Source organism: Centruroides vittatus, unplaced genomic scaffold (assembly GCF_030686945.1).
Source record: "Centruroides vittatus isolate TY-2023 unplaced genomic scaffold, ASM3068694v2 contig_355, whole genome shotgun sequence".
Taxonomy (NCBI): Eukaryota; Metazoa; Arthropoda; class Arachnida; order Scorpiones; family Buthidae; genus Centruroides; species Centruroides vittatus.
Genome location: NW_027122178.1, coordinates 718,181 through 743,018, shown reverse-complemented (window position 1 = coordinate 743,018; position 24,838 = coordinate 718,181). Strand labels below are relative to the sequence as shown.

General features: G+C 26.0%; 2 long non-coding RNA genes across 2 annotated transcripts in view; both read right to left on the bottom strand.

Annotated features, from left to right (window-relative positions):
• Positions 1-10,351, bottom strand: part of LOC136974713 (uncharacterized) — a 34,551-nt gene extending 24,200 nt beyond the window's left edge. Inside the window, exons 1-2 of the long non-coding RNA XR_010880684.1 lie at positions 8,103-10,351; positions 2,097-2,190 (exon numbers count right to left, since the gene is read on the bottom strand). This is a non-coding gene — a long non-coding RNA (uncharacterized lncRNA). The remainder of the gene's footprint in view (positions 1-2,096; positions 2,191-8,102) is intronic.
• A 1,693-nt stretch (positions 10,352-12,044) lies between these two features.
• On the bottom strand, positions 12,045-19,259 carry LOC136974753 (uncharacterized). Its single transcript, XR_010880689.1, has 3 exons — positions 19,156-19,259; positions 12,344-12,433; positions 12,045-12,261 (listed from the first exon to the last, which is right to left on the bottom strand). It is a non-coding gene; the product is annotated as an uncharacterized lncRNA (long non-coding RNA).
• Between the last annotated feature and the right edge of the window lie 5,579 nt (positions 19,260-24,838).

Genomic DNA, 24,838 nt, shown 5'->3' with positions numbered 1-24,838 from the left:
TAGGATCTATACAGTTAAGATGCAATGCATACACATAAAAAACAATCCATGTTTTATAAATAATAACTCAACTTTATATGAAAAAGATCATGTAAAGTATTCAGAAAACAAGAATTTAATTAGAATTTAAAGAAATTTAAATTAAAACAATAATTTAATTATATGAAATTTAGTTTAATGCTCAATTTAAATTGCATATAACTTAATATATGTTACAGTTTGCAGTAAGCAAGTTTATCAAGATCTGTCAATTTACTTTACATAAAAAAAAACAGAAAAAATTGATTAAAATTTATCAGGATATTAAATGAATGAACTTAGAAGTAAATTCTATATAATTTTTAAAGAAAATTTTATTTTTTCCCTCCCATTTTTGCATACTTCCTGCTACGTGACTCTCCAATACCGAAGCAAAAGTACGTTAAGAACAGCGTAATACTGTTCTTTCTGAAGTTCAAGAAGGTTAAAATTCCTTTTTTTTAACCTGTTTAGATCTTTAGTTTATCCATAATTCATGAAAAATTAACTAGAACTTAATAACATTAGACGAGAATGTTAATTATTCCATAAACTAAATTGATCATTAAATCCCGACATGTTATATAAAATTTAATATATTTAATTACTTTTAAATCAATTAAGTTTAAAGGTAATTAAATCTATTTTAAATTATAATTACGAATATATTTACATTAACTTGTGAATTTAAAAAAAATTGTCAAAAAATCTTCAAATCATTCGATACAAGAAACCATTTTCATTATCAGATTCAATGGCTAAATTATTAGAGGAACAACCTTTAAACTTCCACTTTCAGTCGATTTAAACGAATTGAAATTTAACTTTTGGAAGAAATTACTCATATTTTATATTTTATAACACTCCAGATATGAAAAGTAATAAGTAAACGCCATTTTATATTTAAAAAATTATTAAATTTCATGCAATTTATCCTCATCTTCAAGAGGATCCACAAAGATCTTACCTTATATACTAAGACATTGTCTTTGAATTCTAGTGTTATAGGTTAAGCTGTTGCACACTTTTTCACGTCTTTCTGAATTTAAAGTTGAGGCGTTTCTTACTTTGTCACTTTCCAAATCTATATATAATAAAAATTTTATAGTATTTGCTGTTAACTATAATATATTTTAAACGTTTCTGTACACAAATAAATTCTTTTAAAAACTATATTAATTTCTAATCTTCATCCAATTTTTCTGAAAATGCCTTTTTTTAATGTCAGAATTCGTCTTAAATTAGAAGTGTTAAATTATATTGCACGTTAAACTCTATTATAAGATATATAGAAAACCTTATAACACTTAAAGTCTTATTGGGCTGCAATTTCAAATAATTGTAGACCTATAAATTTCCACTGTCGTCCGTCTGTCTTTTCTTAATCTCGAGAACGGAATTAGATAGATGAAAGCCAAGATAATGTATGGAAACTTTCGGGTAAGAGGCCCCGATTAACTATACATAAACTTCCGATACAAAGGGGAAATCACATCATTTCAATTCAAACATTTTCTCCTGAAAGAAGTTAGATAGATGACCGGCACGACTCGATTGCTAACAGAAAAGTATGATGTACAGGGGCAAGCCACTAGTAATTTGAGATGGAGAGCATATATTCTAAATAAACTAAATTAAAAATATGATTAAAAATTGCAGCCCAGTTTTGTCGCAATAAACGATTGCTCATTTATCTTGTAAGATCTCCAAAATTAACAGTTTATTAACTAAAAATTGCAATATAATTATTAATACCTTAAAAATTTACTTTAAAATTCTATAAAAGTTTAAACATTAACAGTTAACATCTTAATATAATAAGTTTAATACTCTAATTAACCTCCTAGTTTAATACCTTAATATCTTAAACTAATCCTAATAACCTTAAAAGTTAATATTTTAATTGTAAAAATTAAGATAAATTTTAAAAGCAAATTAATAATTGTAATAAAATACTTTATATTCAGTCAAACCTTAATTTAATCTCATATTAAGTAAGCAAGAGCAACTTTTTATATAATTTATATATTTTTTATTATTCTCAATTATAAAAAAATTCTTAAAAAGCATATCCATACCTTTAAACTTTGTATAAACATATCATTGTTACTATATGACTTTTTAAAATTTCATTTTCTATAAATATGTAAATTCAAATGTGACATTATTCACCTATGTGACATTATTCACCATGAAAAGAAATGTAAACATGGTTATAAAATTTCCAAATTTAAAGGTGTATAAAAACATAAAAATATAATGTAAAAATTCGTAAGAGTATCAGGAAAGTTTTAAAAATGTTATTTATGTAATCCTAAGTGAATCTTAATAATATATTTATGTATAATTTCTAACCGAAAGATAGAACTTTACATACAACTGATGGATTAATGTTGTCAAAAAGATGCACCCACGCCATATTGTTTAACTTTAACATTTGTAAGTTAGTGAAGATGGGTATAGCTTTTATAATGACAGACAATGTGTCTTGTATAAATGTGTAGAATTTTAATGACGTCGGTTCAAAAACTTGATTTGGAAATCTTTAAACAACTGTTGATCTATTGCGTTGTGTCTTTAATCTTTTGTGGAATTTATACAGTTCTTGTGTACAGTGAAACTCCTTCCTACAGGGGTGTCAAACTTCAGAAACTTTACTGTATATAAAGTTGAACTCTTTTAATTGGAACCGTCAACAATTCTTATCCCGTAAAATTTCTGAAGTTGGTCGCTCCTCAAAGATGGAAATTCCTTGTTACAGGTGTTTCCATTTTCAATAAATAAAAACACAGTAAAACCTCTGAAGTTGGACACCTTCAAAACTGACATCCCTTATTCGTGGAATGTCCAACTTCAGAGGGTTTTACTGTATATAAAGTTATACTCTTAACCATTTGAAAACAACACAGTACAGTAAAACTTCTGAAACTGGACTGTTAATTGTAACTAATGTGCATCTGTAGTATAATAATTTATATCTATAGTACAATAAAAAACATGATAAAATTTATCACTTTAACTGCCATTTAGTGCGTCAAGAAAAGCATAACGTGACTTTTTAAAACACCGTACTAAGTAAATTTGTCATTAATACGTAATTAAAATTACCTACAGAAGTTTTTTATATATGATTTTCCCCTTCCTCTATCAAAAACGCCTTTTTAATTTAAATTGATCACCACATCTTCAACTTAGAAAGGATTTACTATATTTTTAATGTCAAAACAGTAAGTATACGAAATAACATTAAAAACACACATAAATAGGACATATTATATACTCTATTCATGGTAACATGTAGTATCGATATCAATTTAGTACATCATTAAACATTATTTTAATACGTCTAATTATATTAGAAAATAAATTATTTCAAGAGATAAAATGAATAAATAAAAGTTTAAATAGTCTAAAGTAACTTTTCATTTATAAAGTATAAATTTTTTTTTGAATTTTTCCCCCATTTTATCTAGTTGTGTAACAAGTCAAAAAACATGAAGGAGAAATGAAAGGTACAAGCTTTAGCCTGTATTTACTCAGATCAAATCTCTCAGATATAGAATACCGGATTTACTTATCATATGTAAGACTGTACACGTGTACTTGGTTAGACATTGGTATGAATTTTAATAAGTTCCTATCATTCATAATGCTTTCATTTTATATTACGTTATTAATAAGCATAATAACTACATTTAGTAACAGGTTAATGTTTTTAAGGCTGGTTTTATACCTTCATAAAAACGGCGACAAATTGGTTTCCTCTTAGGAAAAAAAATGTTTATTTTGGTTATAAAATTAGACTCTTAATGGGACTTTTTAGAGATTTTAATATAGAACTAACTTATTACGTATGAAAAACAGAATGAACCAGAATGAATAGGAAACTATTGCTTAAATCAATTTTTAGATTGAAGTTATTTAATATGTAACTATTTATATTGCTGATGATTTCAGCATCCTTAAATTTGTCCGCCAATTGTGATGAGTAAGCCTTTTAAGTAAGACTTTAAAAGCCTACATTACTAATAACAATAAGAATTAAGGTTTTGACGGTTTAATAAAGACAAGAATTAAAGCATTTAAGTTAGATGATGAGGCAATTCAAGCCCGCAAGTAAAGCTTTAAGAGCTACTAATTACTAGTAAGGCTTTAAAATCCAATTCATTACTATTAAGGCTAGCAAATACTTACTTACAGGCTTCAAATCAAGCCTGTAAGCAAGATTTTAAAAGTCCATTAGTATGCTAGTAAGGCATTAAAGCCTGTAATGGATGATGAACGAATTATTAAAGTTCATAAGGCTTTAAAATACACTAATCACTATTAAAAGTCCACTCATTACGAATAAGGCCGGTAAACTTTGAAGCCTATAATTTAAGGTTTTAAAAGTCCACCAATCACTAATAAGGCTAGTAAATAAGGCTTTAAAGCCCTGTGAATGATGAGTAGGCTTTTAAAGCCTTACTTCCAGATCTCTAAGATGTGAGAAGATAATTGCAAAATGACTATATTAAAATATTTATAAATAATGTAGCTTAATTATCAAATAATACAGGGTTATTAACGTTTCATTATGGTAGAAAATTACAAAATTACTTTAAATAATAGTAATATATAAAGCGGCAACGTGGTCAAAGATGATAAAACTTAAAGATAAATATTAAGATAATCAAATAATTAAAATAATTGAATGTAATCTTCTAGATTAAAGATTTAAAAAAATAAAAAATAAATAAAATACTCTAAATGTGTAGTGTATGAATAATGGTAAACAATAGCTAGAAAGTAATTAAACTGTAAAATAATTGTGAAAAAAAACTATATCCTATTCTAAACAATTTTAAATATATTTAATATACTGATAATGGATAAAACTTTTTAAATATAAAATTAATTATTTCTAGTTTCTCCAGGCAGAAACTTGTACAAAAACTAGTTCCGTATTATAATTAATTAGTTATAAGAAGAACAGGCATTATATCTTTTTATTATTATTATTTTTCTATGATAACACTTAATATTTGCATAATATTTAATTAGTTTTATCGTTAATTTTTAAAGAAATTAAATTAATTACAATTAAACTTAAGTCTATTCTTACATAAATGTCGATTAAGAATATTTAAGCTACCTTTCTATGCTCTTTAATGAGAAATAAATGTAGTTTTTAAGTGTAATTCTATAGAAAGATGACCGCTTTATCTATAATAAATACATTAACATTGCCAGAAGGAAGCTTCATTAATCATAAAGGAGTGTTTTTTTATTCTTTTTCTTTGCTTTTTTCGTCACTAATCTCGCTTGTTCTCCTTTTATCCCTTGTTAAAGATCAAGTTTTAAAGTCAAAAGTAGGTCTATTAGCGCGCAGCGTTTGTTAATAAGTATGATTTCCCACTCTGTGCCTAGTTTTGGGTACATTGAACGATTACCCCAAATACTATATTGTATGAGACGTTAACTTGCGTAATTTCCTCGTAATATTCTTTCTATTTAAATAAATAATTATTATTTTTATAAATTAATTATAACTTAGCATTCCATTAATTCGATTTTAATTATAAGCTATTGTATTTTGCCACTTTAAATTAAGGTTTTTAACCATCAAACTGCTCGAATTTTCTTATATCCAGATTTTTATATAATAAAAATCTGAATATATTCAACTGTATTTTAAAAGGAACTAACATATTTCTTAACTTGTAATCATTGAAAACAATTTAAACTAGTTTTTGCCTATTTTAAAGGCTCTAAATGTAATAATTAGTAGAGTTGAGTAGGCTTTTAAAGGTTATAAGCTTTAAAAGCTTACTCCTTGCCTACTTCAAAAGTCTTACTTACTAGTGATGAGTAAATTTTTAAAGCCTTACGTAAGTTTTAAGAGCCCATCGTCACCAGTAACAGGCAAATTTAAGGAAGCTGATATCACCAATATTAATAGTAACGTATAAAATACCTTCAAGCTAAAAATTAAGAGGGGGGAAATTATTTAAACAATAAATTCGGATTAAAGAAAGGAAAATTAATTCTAATTTAAGAAATAATTTATATGAAATGCGAGAATTTTGAAGAAACAAAAGACTTTTTCTTTCACATTAAACTTAATTATGTTAGAAGTTTACAGCTCCATTTACTCTTAAATGCTAAATATGTGAAGGATTTTGAATACAAAAGGCGACACCGCATTGTATTTTATGTGGCACTTTGGTCGACTTGACGCGCCCTTTCTTAACCCAAGGATAGTTAAGGAAAAATTAAAGTCCATTTTTCCTATACCTATTAATCACCCCCGTGCGCTGTCCATTTTCGTATATACACACGTGTGAGGTGGTTTATATGCACTAAATATATTGTCAAGCTTGACTAGTGCCAGCAAACCTTTAATTTTGTCGGTACTATTATCGCAAAAGTTTCTATCAGTATTTATAATATTCAAATTTATATATTTTATATATATAAAATTTCCTGGCTTTTGTTATTGAAGAATTTTAAAATAATCTTTTAAGATCCTTAAATATTCTAAAAAATAATTTTTCTAGGTTAACTAGGATAATCTGACGTTAATTCTTATTCAAAATTCTTGATTTATAAGTTATTTGGCTAAAGATTTAAAGTTTTCTATGAGAAGAATTTAATATTTTTATGAAATTAGGAGAAGAATCAGTTTTAATTCTGTTGTGGAGTATTAAAAACACATTTAAGCTATATAAAAAATATTTAGCATTTTTGAATATTTCAAATTGGTTTTAACTTATTTTAAAATAGTTTCAAAGATAATACAAATTTAATAAATAATAAGTTATTAGAGGTTTAGTTAAGTTTTAATAAATAAGCTACATAAAAACTTACGCTTACAAGCTTAGAATTATCATTTAAATTATTTTTATTATATAAAACATGTAATTTCTACTTTAAAAAATAAAAACATATTATAATTACATGAAGGCACTTCTAGAAACAGGTTAGTTACAAAATTTGAACTATGCCTTAGGCTAGATAATGGTAAATTTTGATATTTTTAAGACGAAATTCAAGAAAGTTCTAAAATATTGTTCCCATATTTTTATAGCAACTTAATGGATAAACTATATGAAATTTATGGATAAATGTTGATTTATTCAGAATTAAAAAAAAACGAAACAATAATTAGATCTATTCCTATGCTGCTGTATGAAAGAGTTAAAATTATATGGTAAAAACTAGATTTCATGAGCAAAATGTAATATAGAAATGCTGTCATTCAGCCTTTTATTATAGCATAACTCTGTTCTTAGTCACAAAGGTAATTTTTTAATATTTTCACATAAAATATTATTGTAAAAAAATCTCTAAACTTTACGCCTTTCTACAGTCAGGGGTTTTTGCAATGGGTCTGAGAATGAATTGATGTTTCCAATTGATTTTGTTACATAATTGTATAAAAAATATTATAATATTTTTATACAATATTTCTTCTTTATAAGCATATTTGTAACTCTATATTGAGTTATAAATTATAATAAATTTAAATAGAACTGTAGATTTTAAAACCTTTCTCCCTCTTTCGAGGGTTCGTTTACATTAAAAATATTTGAATCAATTTGCATAATTGCATTTAAATTGTATCTTCGAACATCATTTTAATTTAATTACGATTTATCACGTGTTAAAAACACCAGCGAACGAATTAATTATACAAAAATCAATATCATCACGAGGTTGACACGAGAAAAACCGTTGAGCAAACAATTACATTTCTTACAACTAAAGACAAATTAAGAAATTTTTTTTAAAGTATATTTTACGGTCATTAGACAAGTTTTTAAATATTTGCTCAGTCTCAGAAGTGCAGAGCAACACTAATAGCAAATGCCTAAGGTGCTGGGATGTTACATAAACAGGGGTGGATATAAGTAATGGATGATGTCGTTAAAGCTTTAAGTTTTAGGTACCACTAAAAATATCGGGTGTTTCCTGTTAATTGGATTTTCTAATATATGTGACGGGGAGGTCGTCTTTTAAACTGAGAAGGCAGTTTGATGATATAGTAGGTCTTTAGTGGCCAATGGTTTACTGGCTCTTGTTGAACCCTGTGATTAGATTACCTCTCCGTTCGTGGAAACTTCTCTTCATAGTATTCGAAGATCTATATTGTAAATTGAGTCTCTTCTATCTCTTCAAAGTATTGAATTCTTTCATATAAAATAACCTTATAAGGTTGTTTACTAACTTAAAAAATACTCGTCCTTTCTAAAGAAACCTGTAAAAAAATACAAAGGTTAATTAAATAATTAACTTTAACATAATATTTTGATATATTGTTGAGGATTCTTAATAACTAGAAATTTATTTATCTAGGTTAAATTATATTTAATATACATACACGTATTTTAATTATGTCTTAATGTATGTAACAGTAGACCACACATTTAAAATTTTACTGTAAAATATGAGATGTAATACGTAAATATAGCTTCAGAATGGCATATAAATTACTCTAGAACATAATTTAATTTATATTTTTATATGAGAAAGTCTGTATTGGGCTCTCTTCTTAAGAACTTCGTTAACATAGTTTATTCTAATCTAATTTTAAGTACATTTATATATAGAACAATATAAAGGTGTGGAAACATCCTAAGGAATTGCATCACAAAGAGCTTAATTTTATAATTTAACGTAAAATATGATATATTCTGTAAATAAATATGATTAATCTAAATTATATTTAGCTTCAGAATTATAAATTAAATTAATTTGATGGTTAAATTCGATTGACATCCATAAGATCCATATCACATTCCCTTCTTAACACAGTTTACACTAATGCAAATCAATTAATTTTTAGTAAATTTATACATAGAACAGAACAAAAGTTAGTATACTGTTAGGTAACATCTGGCATCCTAAGGAACTGGGATAAAAATTTACAAAATTTATCCATTAGTCAAAAAATCTCCAAGGACGTGGGAACTTAAAACGTTTCTATTTCATAAAAGCCAGCCTGTGATTTTTTCGCCATTTTTCATTCACCTTTAAGTATAATGTTAGAAGAGAGAGAGAGAGAAACGGAGCAATTTGAAGATATGGGAGAAAGAAAAAAACAATTTGTCACATTTTTCTCTTCTAAATTTGTCTCATTTCATGCCATAAGTGAGGTGTGTGTACAGGATATAAGTTGATTAATAGAATGAAGCCGCATCAACATACTAGCAAAGTCATTTTTAAAATAAATTTACTCCCTCATTTAAAATATATATGAGAAATGAATATTTTCAATGATATTAAAACAAGTGATTAATTGATTTAAACAATTTATACTATTATATATTATTTTTTTATATATATATTTAATAAAGGTACATCCCTTTATCCATAAAAATTGTTCATCAAGAAAGTTTATTATTGGATTAAACAGGTGTAACCTACAATAGTCTATCATTTTAGTAAATAGGACCAATGTTATCACATCCATTAGCGTGGGTTACCTGCAATATACAGTCCTACTACACTCTTTTGTATTTTATTTAAAATTAATAATTATGCTTAGCGTGGAACACATAATTTATGATATTTTATATAATTTATATAATAAACATATGCAATGTTACATATAAAATGAATTTGACCTTATGAATAGGCTACTATAAAATATGCATAAACTATTGTATCTTTTGCATTTCAAAATTACCATGTCAAGATTACAGAAAATTTAAATAAGATGAAACAAAATTATTAATTGAATTGCCTTGGGTTATAATGAAAAACGTGGTATGAATATAGTACCTAATAATCACTCATTAATCATAAGCAAGTGACATAGCTATGATGACATGAATGGTATTAATCACTTTTGTAAATGACAGTTGGACATTCGTGTATCAGCATACTTTTTGAAATTCTATTCCTTTACTCCATTTGCGACAAACTACTATATAATTTTATTAAATTTCGTGCTATTTATTAGCTATTATCTACCCATTAAGCTGCGTGTTAATAGTTTTCATAAGCCCACCTTATCTTAACTGATGGAAAGATTTTCAAGTAAGCAACCACTCTATAATAACATATAATTAATTATATAATTTTTTCAAATAATTTACAACAAATATATATTTAAATTGTAATGTAAAGATATTTATTGTGTACAGTAAGATAAATACATAAAACTAAGTAAGCTGTAAATTGCGATTTTATCTTAGAATATGGTTAGGGCTATTGATGAGGTTTTAAAGCAATAAAGTATTCAAATAAGACAGCAATTTAGGCTGGTTAACTGATTTTTAGACCACGCTATACATACTAATAGAAATGTTTTTCCATTAAGTTTATTATTAAAGTTATATTTAAAACAGATATACAGGATTTGTATAGCTCTAATATAGTTACACGGTCAATATAATGTGCAAAAAAACTAAAATTTCACTTAAAAAACAATATTTACAGATTGTATTTCATTTTTAGATTATGTTTCCACATGAATCATCTAAAATTTATATAAATTTAATTTAATAACATGTAAATAACACTTGTGTTCTTGAATAAATACCTCATTTCTTTACATAACTTTTATTATATATAAATACATTAGCTTATATGAGAATTGGGAAAGTTCATTTAAAAATAAACATGCCTGAAGTAAAATGCGCTTTTATATGAATTTTTTCTCCGTTTATTTACTAAAATTAAGCAAATAATAATGTTAAAATATCTAGCTTAAACTTATTTTTAGATTCTAGAACTGATTTATAATTTGATGATTTTTTAACAATGATATATATATATATATATATATATCATTGTTAGGAAAAAATATATATATATATTTATATATGTCATTATATATATAATATCATATAATGTAATATATCATTGTTAATATTATATATAATGTAGAGTATTTTTAAGATATAAAACAAAAATAGGAAAAATACATTGTTTTAATACACTTTATTGTCTAGAATTGTTCAAATATTTATCATAGAAACCCTTTTCTAAACTGCAAGTTTGACATATAAAAATAATTTTATTTATAATAGGTTTAATATCATCATAAATAACATCTAAATGATTTTAAATTGTAATTATAACTCAAAATATATACCGTATATATTTTTTAATTTGAAATTCGTATACAGATCGGTAACAACTTTATATAAAAAAATTGTCTTAAACTTTTAATTTAAGATGTATAATTATAAGTTTAATGTGTATATAAATTAAAAATTTAATAGTAACATTTTAACGTAATATAAATATAGAGGGTGGCCCAAAAGTCAGTTAACCGCCCCTTTCTCACGCGATTTATGAGGGTGTGTGAATGTATTATTATTGTATACAATGAACGCAATCACACCTTGAATAGTTTTCATAAAGAATTTAAGTAACAAAGTATCTGAATAAGGCAGCAATTCAATTTTTACAGCGTTTAACTGACTTTTGGGCCACCCTTATATGCTAGGTAATATTAAAAATAATATGTAAATGTAAATTTAATGTATACATAAGATAAAATGTGAAGATAAATTTAAGATTAAATTATATTTTATTTAAATTACAACACCTACACAATTTCCTTTAAATAAATGACATGAAAAGAATTAAAACTTCATTGTTAACAATATATTTTACTGGCCTAAATTTAAACGTATTAACCAACCATAAATATATATATTTTACCCAAAAAAGTAACTAAATTAAAAATTACAGTATATCTAGTTATTCAATAATTAAAAACAAGGCCTGAAAATTGACTTGTAGAGGTTAGCTGACTTTTGAGTTACGTTGTATTTGTTAATATGTAACTTTAACGTAATAAATTTAACATCAAATTATGACTGCTAAACAATTTAAAAAAACAAATTACCTGAAAGGAATTAAATCTTTATCGTTAATAATATATTTCTAGGCTTAAATCTATATACAGTATATATATATATATATATATATTAACCATTATAAAAATATATAATCTATATTATATACATGTGTGTGTGTATATACGAGTATATATATACATTTTATCCGCAAAAATAAAAGTTAAATTAAAAATTATCATACTCAAGAAATTTATATCAGGATTAAACTTTATTTTAATAGTAAAAAAAGGCATTTATATTATAAAAAAGCATGCAAACTGAGTCAAGACTTATCGTATAGATGGACGTTTCTCATATAGGAGACGTGCTTCTACTACTTGCATCACCACTCCTTGACTGTACATAAAAGTCCTGCTGAGAAGCTAATATAAGTCCACAACTCGTCCTATCCATATATAATTTCCATACAGATTTATTACAAACCATGCAAATAATATATTATTTCTAACTCACCTGTAGTAACTTACCTATTTGAAAGTAGACATTGATAAATAGATAACATTCTTACTACTGTTATGTATTGGTTCTCTTCCACAATAATTTTTTTTTCTTTTTAACTAAGTAAAATGAATTAACTTATATAATTTATCAATTTTACATAAACTATTATTATTTTATATATATATATATATTACATACATTAATTGATAACTTATATATATAGAAATAATCAATCATAATCACTGGAAATTTAAAATATGAAAGATGTTTTTAAAATTTTAATATTTATTAATATTTATAATTTTAGTTTAAGTATTAATAATTCGTATATATCTTTAAATTATTTCTCATTTTAAATTATGTTTTTATTAATTTTTTGGCTACTGTTTAAAAACGCAATCCGATAAAATATTTAAATTAATTTTTACCGTTATAAATTTTTTGTTTAAAAATTGATAATAATGTTAAAGTTAAATTTTAATATTAATTAAATGTTTTTTTAAAATTTAATTTAAAATAATTTGTTTGTAAAATTGTTCGTGCGTTTAAGAAATCAATATGCTTAGGCTACTCTTATTTTCAATATTGTGCTGCCCTCGTACGGTTATTACACGTACTAAAATTCTCTCGTCTGTTTTCCTTTATTTTTTCTCATGACGTCATTTATATAAATCAAAACTAATAATTTAAATGTTTTCATTATTTCTTTAAATAAAATGTCAGTGAATAATTTTGAATTAAATTTCAAATTTCGAATTCAATTTTATTTTGTTTACGTTAAATATTATTTTAAAAATACTTTTTAAAAATAATTACAATGAAGAAATATTAAAATATATTTTAAGCCCTTTATTTATGTTAATATCAAACGTTTTATTACTTTATGAGTTTAAAATATTGTTAATAAATTATATGTAGTAATTTTTCCATTAAATTAACGAGACAAAAATAAGTCAAGATAAATTTTAAATGTTGATAAATTAGTGTCTATTATTTTTTTTTTCATAAAATATTTTTCCTACCAGATGCCGCCACCTTCAACCACATTGGTAACAACCAATAAAAACGATTAAAGAATGAAATTCAAATATCGATTAGCCAATAAAATTTAAACTTTTTAAAGGTTTAAATTTAACAATACATTTTTAAATGAATAATTTAATATATACAAAATTATCAAGAAAATTCAATTAAAAGTCAATAAAAGGATGATAAAACAAAAATTTTGCAAAAAAAAATAACCAAATCTGATAAGCAAAATTTTTCGTTTATATATCATCTAGTTTATCTGTCGACGGGTTGGTTATACGTGAAAATATACACCTCCAACGGTAATTTTCCTATCAAGAAAAAGACAATATTCTTGAAAATTCTTTAAGAAAATGGCTTGACGTATGTTATGAAACGGGGCGTAAGATTTACCCACGACAGGTGAGAATTTTGGCAGAAGGGCTAAACTCGTCATCTCCATATCTGACGTATGGCAAACAAGAATGAAGAGACGAAAAAGAGCTCCTCTAAAAAGCAAACTGGGAGCAATGTGTCGACAAACACACCCATCTTCTATCCTACAAACTAGTCTATCACTAAACCCTGTAATTTGTTATAGAAACAGGGGTTATTTAGGCATGGAGTGGGTACTGTTAAATGATTGGCAGGTTATTTGTTATTTCAAGTTAGTGGAATGTATCCGCCACGTTCTCCTCCCCTTTGAATTTTCAGACTTACTCCAGGGTCAAAGGTTAGGCATTTGTAGATATACGGCGATGCCGGTATAGATCTTAAGTATTGCATGAATACGCAGGTAGAGGAAATAAATTTGTACTTTTTTCTGTATTTTAAAAATATATATCAAGCGTATTTAAATAAGTAAAAGCTTTTTAAAGAATTTTAACATATTTTTTTTTTTTTTACACATTAAATTAATTTTCTTCAAGAAAAACCATCGAAAATAGTTTCAGAAAAGCATCAAATTTTCATATTTTAAGCGTCAGAATCCTTACTTTAAAGCCTAATTTTTAAAGAAAATCTTAAATATTTGTTAAAAATAATTTATAAAATATATTTTAAACAGTATTTTTTATTATATTTGAAGCGATATAACTTTCAGAAGAAGCAGAATTTATGCAGCGAAACTAAGATAAGAAATCACATAATCGAATTTTATTGCAATGGGATATAGTAGTAACACCCGCGCTAGAGGGTCCAACTTGGTAAAGCCATACCACATAAAAATACAGAAAATACATTATAAAAAAAATTATATATTTTTTCCGTAAATATTTTAAATTACAAATTAGCTATTAAATTTTAATTACTTTTAAATTATAGGCCTACTATTCTAATTAATCATCATTATGCTTAATTAGTACTTAGTTCCTTGTACTTAAACTATTTGATTTTTTGGAGGGAAATAAATTGAGGTTTTTACTGTTTAATTTTAAGGGGGGAAAAATCTAGAAAATTCAAGAAAAATCGAAAAATAATTCGTACTAATTAATCGTGATTAGAATTTAATTTTGTTTATACATAAGCTGGTTTTTCGGAGATTTTACTGTTACTTTTTAGGGAAAAAAATCCAAAAAAATTCACAAAAATTCTAAAAAGAAATTCGCACTTTTATATTGGGCAAAATATGTCGAAATTTTGATGCGACAAGTGTTGAGATTGCCCCCAACCGTGTTACGGTTGACCCTAATGAAAATTTATTACTCAAGTACTGAACCCAACACGTCAACACAGATCACTAAGACTAACTCTCAGTAGGCAGCAACTCAATCCCATGTTTCTGTAAAAAACACAATCTCTCTCATCCATTATATATAGAGACACCTGTCTCTAAAATGGATGACGGATGATATTTAACCTTCGTTGTTATGGAAACTGCATCCCTTAGATGCCACCACACCATTCAATTGATGTTTTTAATTGGTTGTTGTAATTTTCAGCAAGATAGCCAATGGTAAAGCATTTGACCTCTCACAAATGGTTATTTTGATTTATGAGTGTCTTGAGTGGTGGCTCTAAAAGACTTTTAAGTGTTAACAAACAGGAAATTGCTGCAGGCATCGAAACACACAAATTTTGACTCGTTAAACCCTTTCTTGATAACATTATCCAGACTCAAAACTGGACATTTATGTCTATCACAAGGATGATGCTCAGTTAAAAGTCCATAACAAACTTCCCCAATTTATCATCTTTCGACACCGTAATAACCTTATAAAGGTTAGTTAATAAATTAAAATTGATATTATATAATTAATATTTTTTCTAACGGTCTTAAATTTGATTAAATAGTATAAAGTCAAGATGGAGCGCATCAGGGTTGAAGATGGCGAAGTCATGAAGATGATGAGATTTATCGTTCCAATTTATGTACAAATAAAAAGTTTTAAATGTTTCTTTGGAATTTTACAACTTTATTCAAGAAACTTTGTGACTTTTTTTATTATATTTTCCAATTTTTTTAACGTTTCTTAATCGAATTCTGATTGCAGAATACCAGAAAATGGTAGATTTGTTCTTTTTTCAATCCACGAATTTATACTTATTCCAACTTATTCTAATAAATAATAATAATATAACAATTTTAAAATATTAAAAAATAAATTTAAAAACAACTATCTTAGAGAAAACACTGATTTAATTATAAAAATGAAAAAATAACCTCATAAAAGTTATGAAATTAATACATGAATAATGCGCATAATAGGAAATTTTTTAAAATTCTTTTTTATTTTCTAAGAATTTTATGGATTAAAGTACAATTTTTAGACCCATAAGCACAATATATTTAAATAGAACATTAACTCATAATACGCAGGCATTTAGAGGGGGGGGGTATTGTCGAGTGTCACTTGTATGTGATGACGAGCACGTAAAAATGGCAACAGATGTCTGTAACCGAATCCAAGTAGCAATGACCCATACTCGAGTTGCTCAGCCTTTATGTGATTCTTTAGTCTCTTGTTAATGGGTGACGAATATAGTTGTGTGTGTAGTGTTGGCGGTTTTCTTACCAAGAATCGGGTTGCTTGACGATGATGCAAGAAGATAGATGAGGTGTCCAGTATATTTTCTACAACTAGAAAACCTTCTTAAATTAAAAAAATTAAAAAAAATACTATCCTTGATAACTGCTATTTTCTCTTCAATTATTCAATTTTAAAACCTTATATACTCTATCTGATTTAATAGTTTTTTTTAAAGGGGGTAGAGATAAATAAATGAATTTTGGGAGAAGAAGAAAAGTATCAAGATAATCTTTTATAAAAGATAAAAAGAAAAAAAAAAGAGTCTCCACTAGAGCCATATAGAATCATTACACATCACAATCACGTGATCTCGTATCTCTCTAATGGACCTAGGTCAAAGGTCGGTCGTAATTCGGAGTGACATAGCTTAACAAGAACCACCTACTCCTCCCAAAGCCTATAAACTTATAATACACTACTTTTACTCCAAGAATAAACTAATTCTTGGTTATTGTCACGTATTTCGGACTTCGTAAAATGACTTTTTTTTTTAAAGTAAATCGGAAATTTTTAAGTACTTTTAATCTAAAATGTTCTTGAACTCTTAACATTTTAAAGGTCAATTTATTCTTCTATCCTAGGCCTAAAGAATAATAAAGATGATCTTTTTCAGTAGCTTACATATTATATTTTCTTACACAGAACTTAAGATATACATTAAATACTCTATAAATCCCACATTAAAACATATTAAATTAATATTTTTAAAGTATTTTTCATGAAATTCATTAAAATTAATTAGAAAAAAATACCTCGTTTAAATTGAATATCATTAATCACAAGGTATCATTATCAGATGCAAGATATGAATTAAGCTCACTTTATTCAAAGAATTTATTGATATAAATGATTTAATTGATATAAATAATTACAAAATTATACATTAAAAATTAATTTATTGTTTAATAATTTTTTTATAAATATTTATAATAAATTATATAAAAATTAAATTTTTATTTAGCTTAAAACTTAAATATATTTAAATATAAAGCTGAATTTTCGAATGATTTCTGCACTTTTAAACTATAAATTATTAAATGTATTATTTAAAACTTTATAAGATTATAAATTATGTAAATTTATATAAAATTTGTTTAAAAATAAATTTAAAATCCCAGCTTAAAATGTATAAAAATTCATTTCAAAACCAATACAACAAAGAGAATTCAGAGATTGGTGAAGATTCAAAGCAATAATTTTATTATAGAATTAAATTATTTAATGGTGTAATTTAAGATTAATTCAGCTTGGCATATGGATTCTTAGTGCCTCGAAAGATAGAATAAAGCACAATTCCAAGTCGAATTATCGTATATAGATGTTATATATGTACTGTACATATTGATTCATGATACAATAAGGTACAAGTTACAAAGAAAAAGACGAGGGTCGTGGGAAAGGAGAAGTCCTAACATCTGTCGTTAGTGCATAGCCTATTTCCTGTTTGCAAACCGATTAGCCGCGTGTCCATCATGCATGTGTTAATCCCTACTTAATCCCTTTCCAATAGCAAATCGTGTTTAAAAAACGTAATTAATTTGATAACACCATTACACGCTGCAGGTTGCTAATATTGTCATTTTATGATGACATTAACGATCATGTGTCGCCCCAGATCTTTCGTCAATTAGTGAAGCCATTGCTAATTACTGTCTTTGGCCGATAACTTGAAAATTTGCCTCTAGACACTCTCTTGTAGAGAGAGGAAGAGAAGAGATTTTCAAATTTTGAAGTCGAATCTCTTCTATTTTTTAATAAGTAGAAGATGTTATAGTCCTCTTATGGTTTATACAACAGAATGGATGCTACTCTTAGGAACAGATCTTACATATAGACTTACTATCTTATATGCAAAAATGGCTTCTGCTCTTAAGTTTATAATGAATCATGCTGATAGATTTACTATAAACAGAAATAGATCTTACTTGCATTTACTATAGGATAGAATGGATCCTGTTGTTAGATTAACTAAGAGCTGAAATAGATCCAAAATTATATGAATTAATGAATACTACTTTATATTTATTATAAGCAGGAACGAGCTTTAATCCTAGATTCATAATAATCCTTGATAGAGGGATCCTTGCCGTACAGAACATTTACTGTAAGATAGATCCTACTGAAGGTGAGTACTACTCTTAGGTCTATAGTGATGTAAAGTGATCCTACTTTTACATTTGTTATAAGCAGGAATAAATCCTAGTCCTAGATTTACATAGGTATAGAATAGATCCAATTTATACATAAACTATAACAATTTAATGAATTTAATACATCATTTAGGATTGAATAAATCCTGTATTTCGAGTCACAGAATAAAATAGATCCCAGTCTTTAGATTAAAAAATGATTCAAGTTTTAACTTCGTTACAGGATATAATAAATCCTATTTTTTGATTCATTTATTCTTCAAATAGATTGGATCCTCGGCTTGGATTCATTACAGGACACGAGATTGCTGATTGGGTGTGCACTCACTGAATGCATCAATAAATTGCACTCAGTAGCTACATAACCAATGAGATAATATTGTAGGCTTATGGCTGAACAATATCTGCAATTAGTTAATAATTCTCATTCTTATAGGTAAAAAATTATTTTAATTTTGACAATAATTATCAGTCGTTAAGTGATTGTTAACCTTCATCAAGATACTGTCAAGTTTAATTGACTAATGATTAACCAGTTCAGTGAAAGCAATAGTTTTAAAATACACAAAAATAAATTTCATTAATCTTATCTGTGTTAACCAGTAACGAGGATATGAAAAAAATTTTAAAAATATTTTGAATATAACTTACACAAAAAGGAAATTCTATGCTTAAAAGGCCTTCGAAGGCCTATAGAAGCAAAAATAGTTTTAGTAGTTTTAACTAATTTCTGCTTCTATAGACCTTAATAAGCATCTACTACTTCTGCTTCCTAACTGATGTAAGCCTCATCTGTAAGATATTTCTTATAAATTAACGAAGATATTAATGAATTAGTACCTTTAAATGTGTAAAATATCAATAATTTTCACAAGAAATTCACAAGGCTTTTAGAACTCCAATAAATGTAATTAAAAGGAAGATTAAGTTAACGATTTACTGATCGTTAATTAGACCCCTTGTCAAGAGAATAATTAAATAATTAATAAAAATTTTTAGCACAAAATACTTAAATTTAATGGTTATTTATTAAACATTTATACACCATTTTACTGTTTATTAATATGTCAATGTGCCAAAAATAATCATAAAACCACTGTTTATTATTAACCAATAAGTTTAAACAACATAAAATCAATGTTTATACTTATAGAAATTAATTATAATTAATAATTTAATTTACTTTTAAGCTATTCGCTATAAACACTAATTATATATGATTATAACATATACATTACATATACAATTAATTATCCACATAATTTGTAAAATATAATAAATAAACAGTATAATTATAATATATAAACAATTTTCATTAAAAAATTGTTTAATATTTAAGTGAATTTTTAATTTATTTAAATTATTTGTGACCATATTAACACTTCACCAACACCATTATCTACTTATAATAATTAAGTTTTGGGGTCAACAACTAGTTTAATTATCTTTATAACACTTTAAATGATTATTATATAAACACCCAACAACACTAAAGCCCTTTGTATAGCGAAGAATTTGGTATTCTTATTGGTTTTAGCCATAGCATCACCCCTAAAGCCACAAGAGAGCTGTGAGGTTTTGTACAGCAACAGCACACGGGGGACGCATAATTATTCTGTCAATTATCCGCCAATACATGAGCCAATTACAGACATGAGGAACGAATCATACCAGTTGAGAAGAGAACCCCAAAAGTTATCGACTGATTGATGCTCCCCGGGATGCTTTCCATTTTAGACATTTCTCTTAAACACTTATGATTTATATCATAATTGATCTATAAAAAAAATTATATTTATAGAGTTTATAGTAAAATTCGATTAATTATTTTTTATTATGTTAATTAATTGTAATCAAGTTTTTAATGTTATATTGGTAAATAATTAAAATACAGTCGGATCTTCAACAACGTCCACTTCCCTGAAACGGTTACTTCTAAACAGCAGTTATTTTTTATGAAATTTTTTTATACAAAAATGCAGGCAAAATATCTAACCTCCAAACAACGGCCACCTCTAAACAGCGGCCATTTTTTATATTTCCTTAAGTGACTGTTGTTTAGAGGTTTGGCTGTATTTGGTTATTTATTGTATAAGAGCTGTAAAATACCCCAAAAAATCATTAATTTTTGGGGTATCTTGCAGCTCTTTTGTTACTAAATACGCATAAATTTATTCATATTAACTTCATTGTGCGTATAATTCCTGTACAAAGGTATAACTTACAGTTATAAAATATATAAAACAGTTTAAACTTTTTATACTAAAATTAAGCTTTGTATTTCCATTTAACTATTATCAGTTGTTATTCCTTCTTATGAATGAAATCTAAATATAGAAGGTTTTGTATAGATTCAAAAACATATACCGGTACTTTACAATATAAGGTGTGACAATTCTATAGATTTTTGCTAAAACTGACGTGAGAATGCAAACCACGTTGACAGATTTTTAGTGAAAAATACCGATTTAACATCGAAATTCTGATTGGTTCTGGCGTTTTTAAACGTAAAAAAACAACAAGTAAATAAATAGTTTGAAAGAAAATAAGCAATGAAAGGGCTATTATTGATAGAAGTTATCCGACATGCTGTGTGAAGTGCAGCATGTCGGATAGTATCGAACTCCTGCTGCGAATACAATAGTAGTTGATAGTGTCCTTACCCACAATGCATCACCTATCAAACCGACATTTAAGCCTAAATCACGGTGTAAAGTTAGCAGATTGACTATAATAAATCACATGTGAAGGTGGGAAGGTTATTTTAAGAATAGAAAACGAAATACTAGCCATTAATGGATGACAGTTACACGCAGTATCGAGGGACACAGCTTCCTATAAACTAGGGCTATTCACAAACCATAATGGCGACTGATTGAGACCTCACTATAACTCTTGTCCAGTTGTGAACGTGTGTTCAGAAGGGAAGACTAACTATGCATCTCTGTATAACCATTGTCGTCTATAGTGTTAGACCGATATGCAGCTATGCCCATCAATAGGTTATAGTACAAAGGACTAGACTCCATCGTTTTCTCGTTTTAAGGGGTTCGGCCCCCCTTACTAGCAGGGGGTGTCCTGTCGTATCTGTGACCCCAGCATGAGGTCAGTAGTCAGTCACAGATACCCCAACCTCCTGTGCAGTTTGCTTTACTTGTTTGCCTCTATCTTGACGTTTCAATTGGAACGTCTGTCGGTATTCGGCTTAAGAAACAAAATAGCAATATGGGTCTTTAATCCCCTAACGGTTGATTTGTATCTGATTCTACACACGACTTGTATCTGTGGATGTTTTTTCGATCTGTTTCTGGTTTCTCATTGGTTGGTTTCTTGAGAGGTGTTATATCTACCACTGGACTTTTTATTTGACCTTTTTTCTCCTGTTGGCCTTACACCTATTGCTTGTAAATCCAATCAAATCCACTGACGGTTACTATTGTTTGTTGCTCTTTCTGGTCACTTTCCTGCATAATACGTGCACTTATTTATGAATTAATCTCTCGCTCTTCATATATAAATAAGAATTATCACTCTTCTTCCAACATAAAAAGTAATAACAACAACTATTATGAGAAACGTGAAAAAATCAATTAAAAATATTTAAAAAACTAAAATTGTTAACACTTTTTTCAATTTTTGTTTTTAAAATTGCTGATTTTATGGCAAAATTTGAAAAAAAATTGAGTTAAAAATAGCAAAAAAAAAAGAAAAAAGAAAAGAAAAGAAAACCGAATTAAACATTGTCGATTTTTTATAACAGAACTTTTAAAAAACGAACCATTTTTAATTCGGTTTTCGGTTTTTAACACTCAATTTTTTCAAATTTTGCCATAAAAATAGACAATTTTTTAATGAAAAAATTAAAAATTGGATGTTAAAGTATACGTTTTACACAGAATAATTCTAATTTTAATTATATAAAATTCAATATTACTAAATGTTTAATAAAAATTCAATTAATTGATCTAAATTCTTGCTGCAAAATCTTAAATAAATTAACAAATTTTAACGAATTAAATACACATTTTTATCGTTATAAAAATATATTTATAGAGCAAAATCTTTTTACAAAAAAAAAGAAAAAAAATCATAATTTAATTTGAAGAATGAATGTTTAAAGGAATATTTTTGATAAATCAAGCATCATAGAGATCAAGTGGATCTGCATCCCTTGCAAATCTTCAAATCTCGTACATTATCATGTAAATCGTTTTCGTAAGTGGAACCGGAAGAGGATCAATGAAGATAGTATCCCATGGTACATCAACACCCCCTAGCGACGAAAATATGTAGATAACGAGATTACGAAATACAGCGCTCATGAGAATTAAACTTAACCCCACAATGGGGGGCGAAAGAACAATAACCCAATTGGTTATTTACTTTATCCAATCAAATCGTTCGGTAATAAATTCAAAAATTTTTATTTTATAATAAGTTATTATTAAGAATTTCATTTAATTTTAATATTTTTTAGATATAAATTGCATTTTTCATTGAAAAAATAATTTGTAGACTTTTTTTTATTTATGTAAATAAATTTTTAATTTAAAAAATTTAAGTTCTTTTATTTAGATTTTAATTAATAAAAGAATTAAATAAAATTAATTAAACTTACTAATTTTTTACATAATTTAATTGACTTAAAGCTCAATTTAATAAAATAAAATTTAAAAAAGAAAATTATAATTAAATTTCTAGTTAATTCTTTGATTTGGAATTAATTTTCGATTAATTTTATTTATTTTTAATTTTATAACAATTTAATTTAGAAAATAATTCATTTTAAATAAGAATTCAATTGATTATACATCAATACAATCTGACTTCTTAGAAATTCAATAATTGACTTAATAATATGTAAAATCGATTTTTATTGGTTTAAATAATTAGAAAAATAATTATTTTTATTTTGTAATATAACAATTTAAGCTTAAATTACTCTAGAATTAATTATTTTTCTTTTAAAATTTCATAAAGTGAAGCTTGAATTTATCACTATTTTGCTCTACAAGTAAATGAATAATTATTTTAAAAAAATTAATTTTAATTAAATATTTTCTTTATAATTATTAAAATTAATTAATTAAATAATTTTTAAAAATATTTTCTTTTAAAAAATAACTCGTTAAATTATTAGTTATTTATTTTTCTCTTTCTTTCTTATCTTCAGAGAAGCTAAGGAGGGAGTTTCATATGTCACTCATATCGGCCAATCAAATGTTTTTACGCATCGATGCTTACACCAATGAGCAATGAGATTACGAAAGGCTTTAGGAAGATGATAATTTATCAATTTTTTAATATTATTATTGCAATTATCAATCGCTTAATTGCACATTAAATGAGTTGTTTAAAAGTTTAAATTTTTAATTGTTTTAATTATTTTTTAATTATTATAAATTAACATATTCATGGCAGTTATAATATATAATATTATAAACTATAAAGCAAAATTCTTTATAAGTAAATATATCACGTTTCTTATGCATAAGCCATTGATGCGGTTTGCGTGTAAGAGAATCATTTAGAGACAATTTTGTGCATTAAAATTATATTATTTATAAAATAAATGTAAATTAGGATAATCTATTAACAAATTTATTTAATTTTCTACATATTTTATGCGTAAATTTGTTTAAAATTGCTTGAATTTCTTTATCCTTTCACAATGGTGTTCTGCCTGCATGTATAACTCATATGTACTATTGTATGGAGCTACTTTGAGTAAAAACTTGAGGAGCGGATCCAAAAACACCTATAAATCAATTGAACCCTAGCAAGTAGAAACCTATTGTTAAACAAAAAAGAAAAAAGAGCTAATTTTTCAAATCTGTTGGGAAAATCTTTTTTTTCCCAAGCACATCTGCTTTCCCTACACTAGGATATAAGATATATGTATAAGGTATTAATATATATGTGTAAGATGTATAGGATAATATGTATAAGATACAGTACTGTACCTGTACACATTTTATTAATTATATTAATACCTTATACATAAATCTAAAAAACGCAAAAATAAGTACACCTTCCATGTAAAAAAATTCATTTTTTCCACTTAACTTTAACAAAACCAAGTGACAAATTGATGCACAAATATTTATATTCATATAAAATTATAAGCAATTTTTTATGTTAATTAAATATAAGCTAATTAGCTTAATTAGGCTTTAGATTAATTAAAATAAAGTTTAAAAGAATTAAATTAATTTACGCGATAAAGCCTATACAGTTAGCATACGCCTTATCTACGAGTATATTAAGCACTTTTATTAAATTTTTGTAATATAATTATTAAATATAGGGCCTATATATAAAAATATATATATAC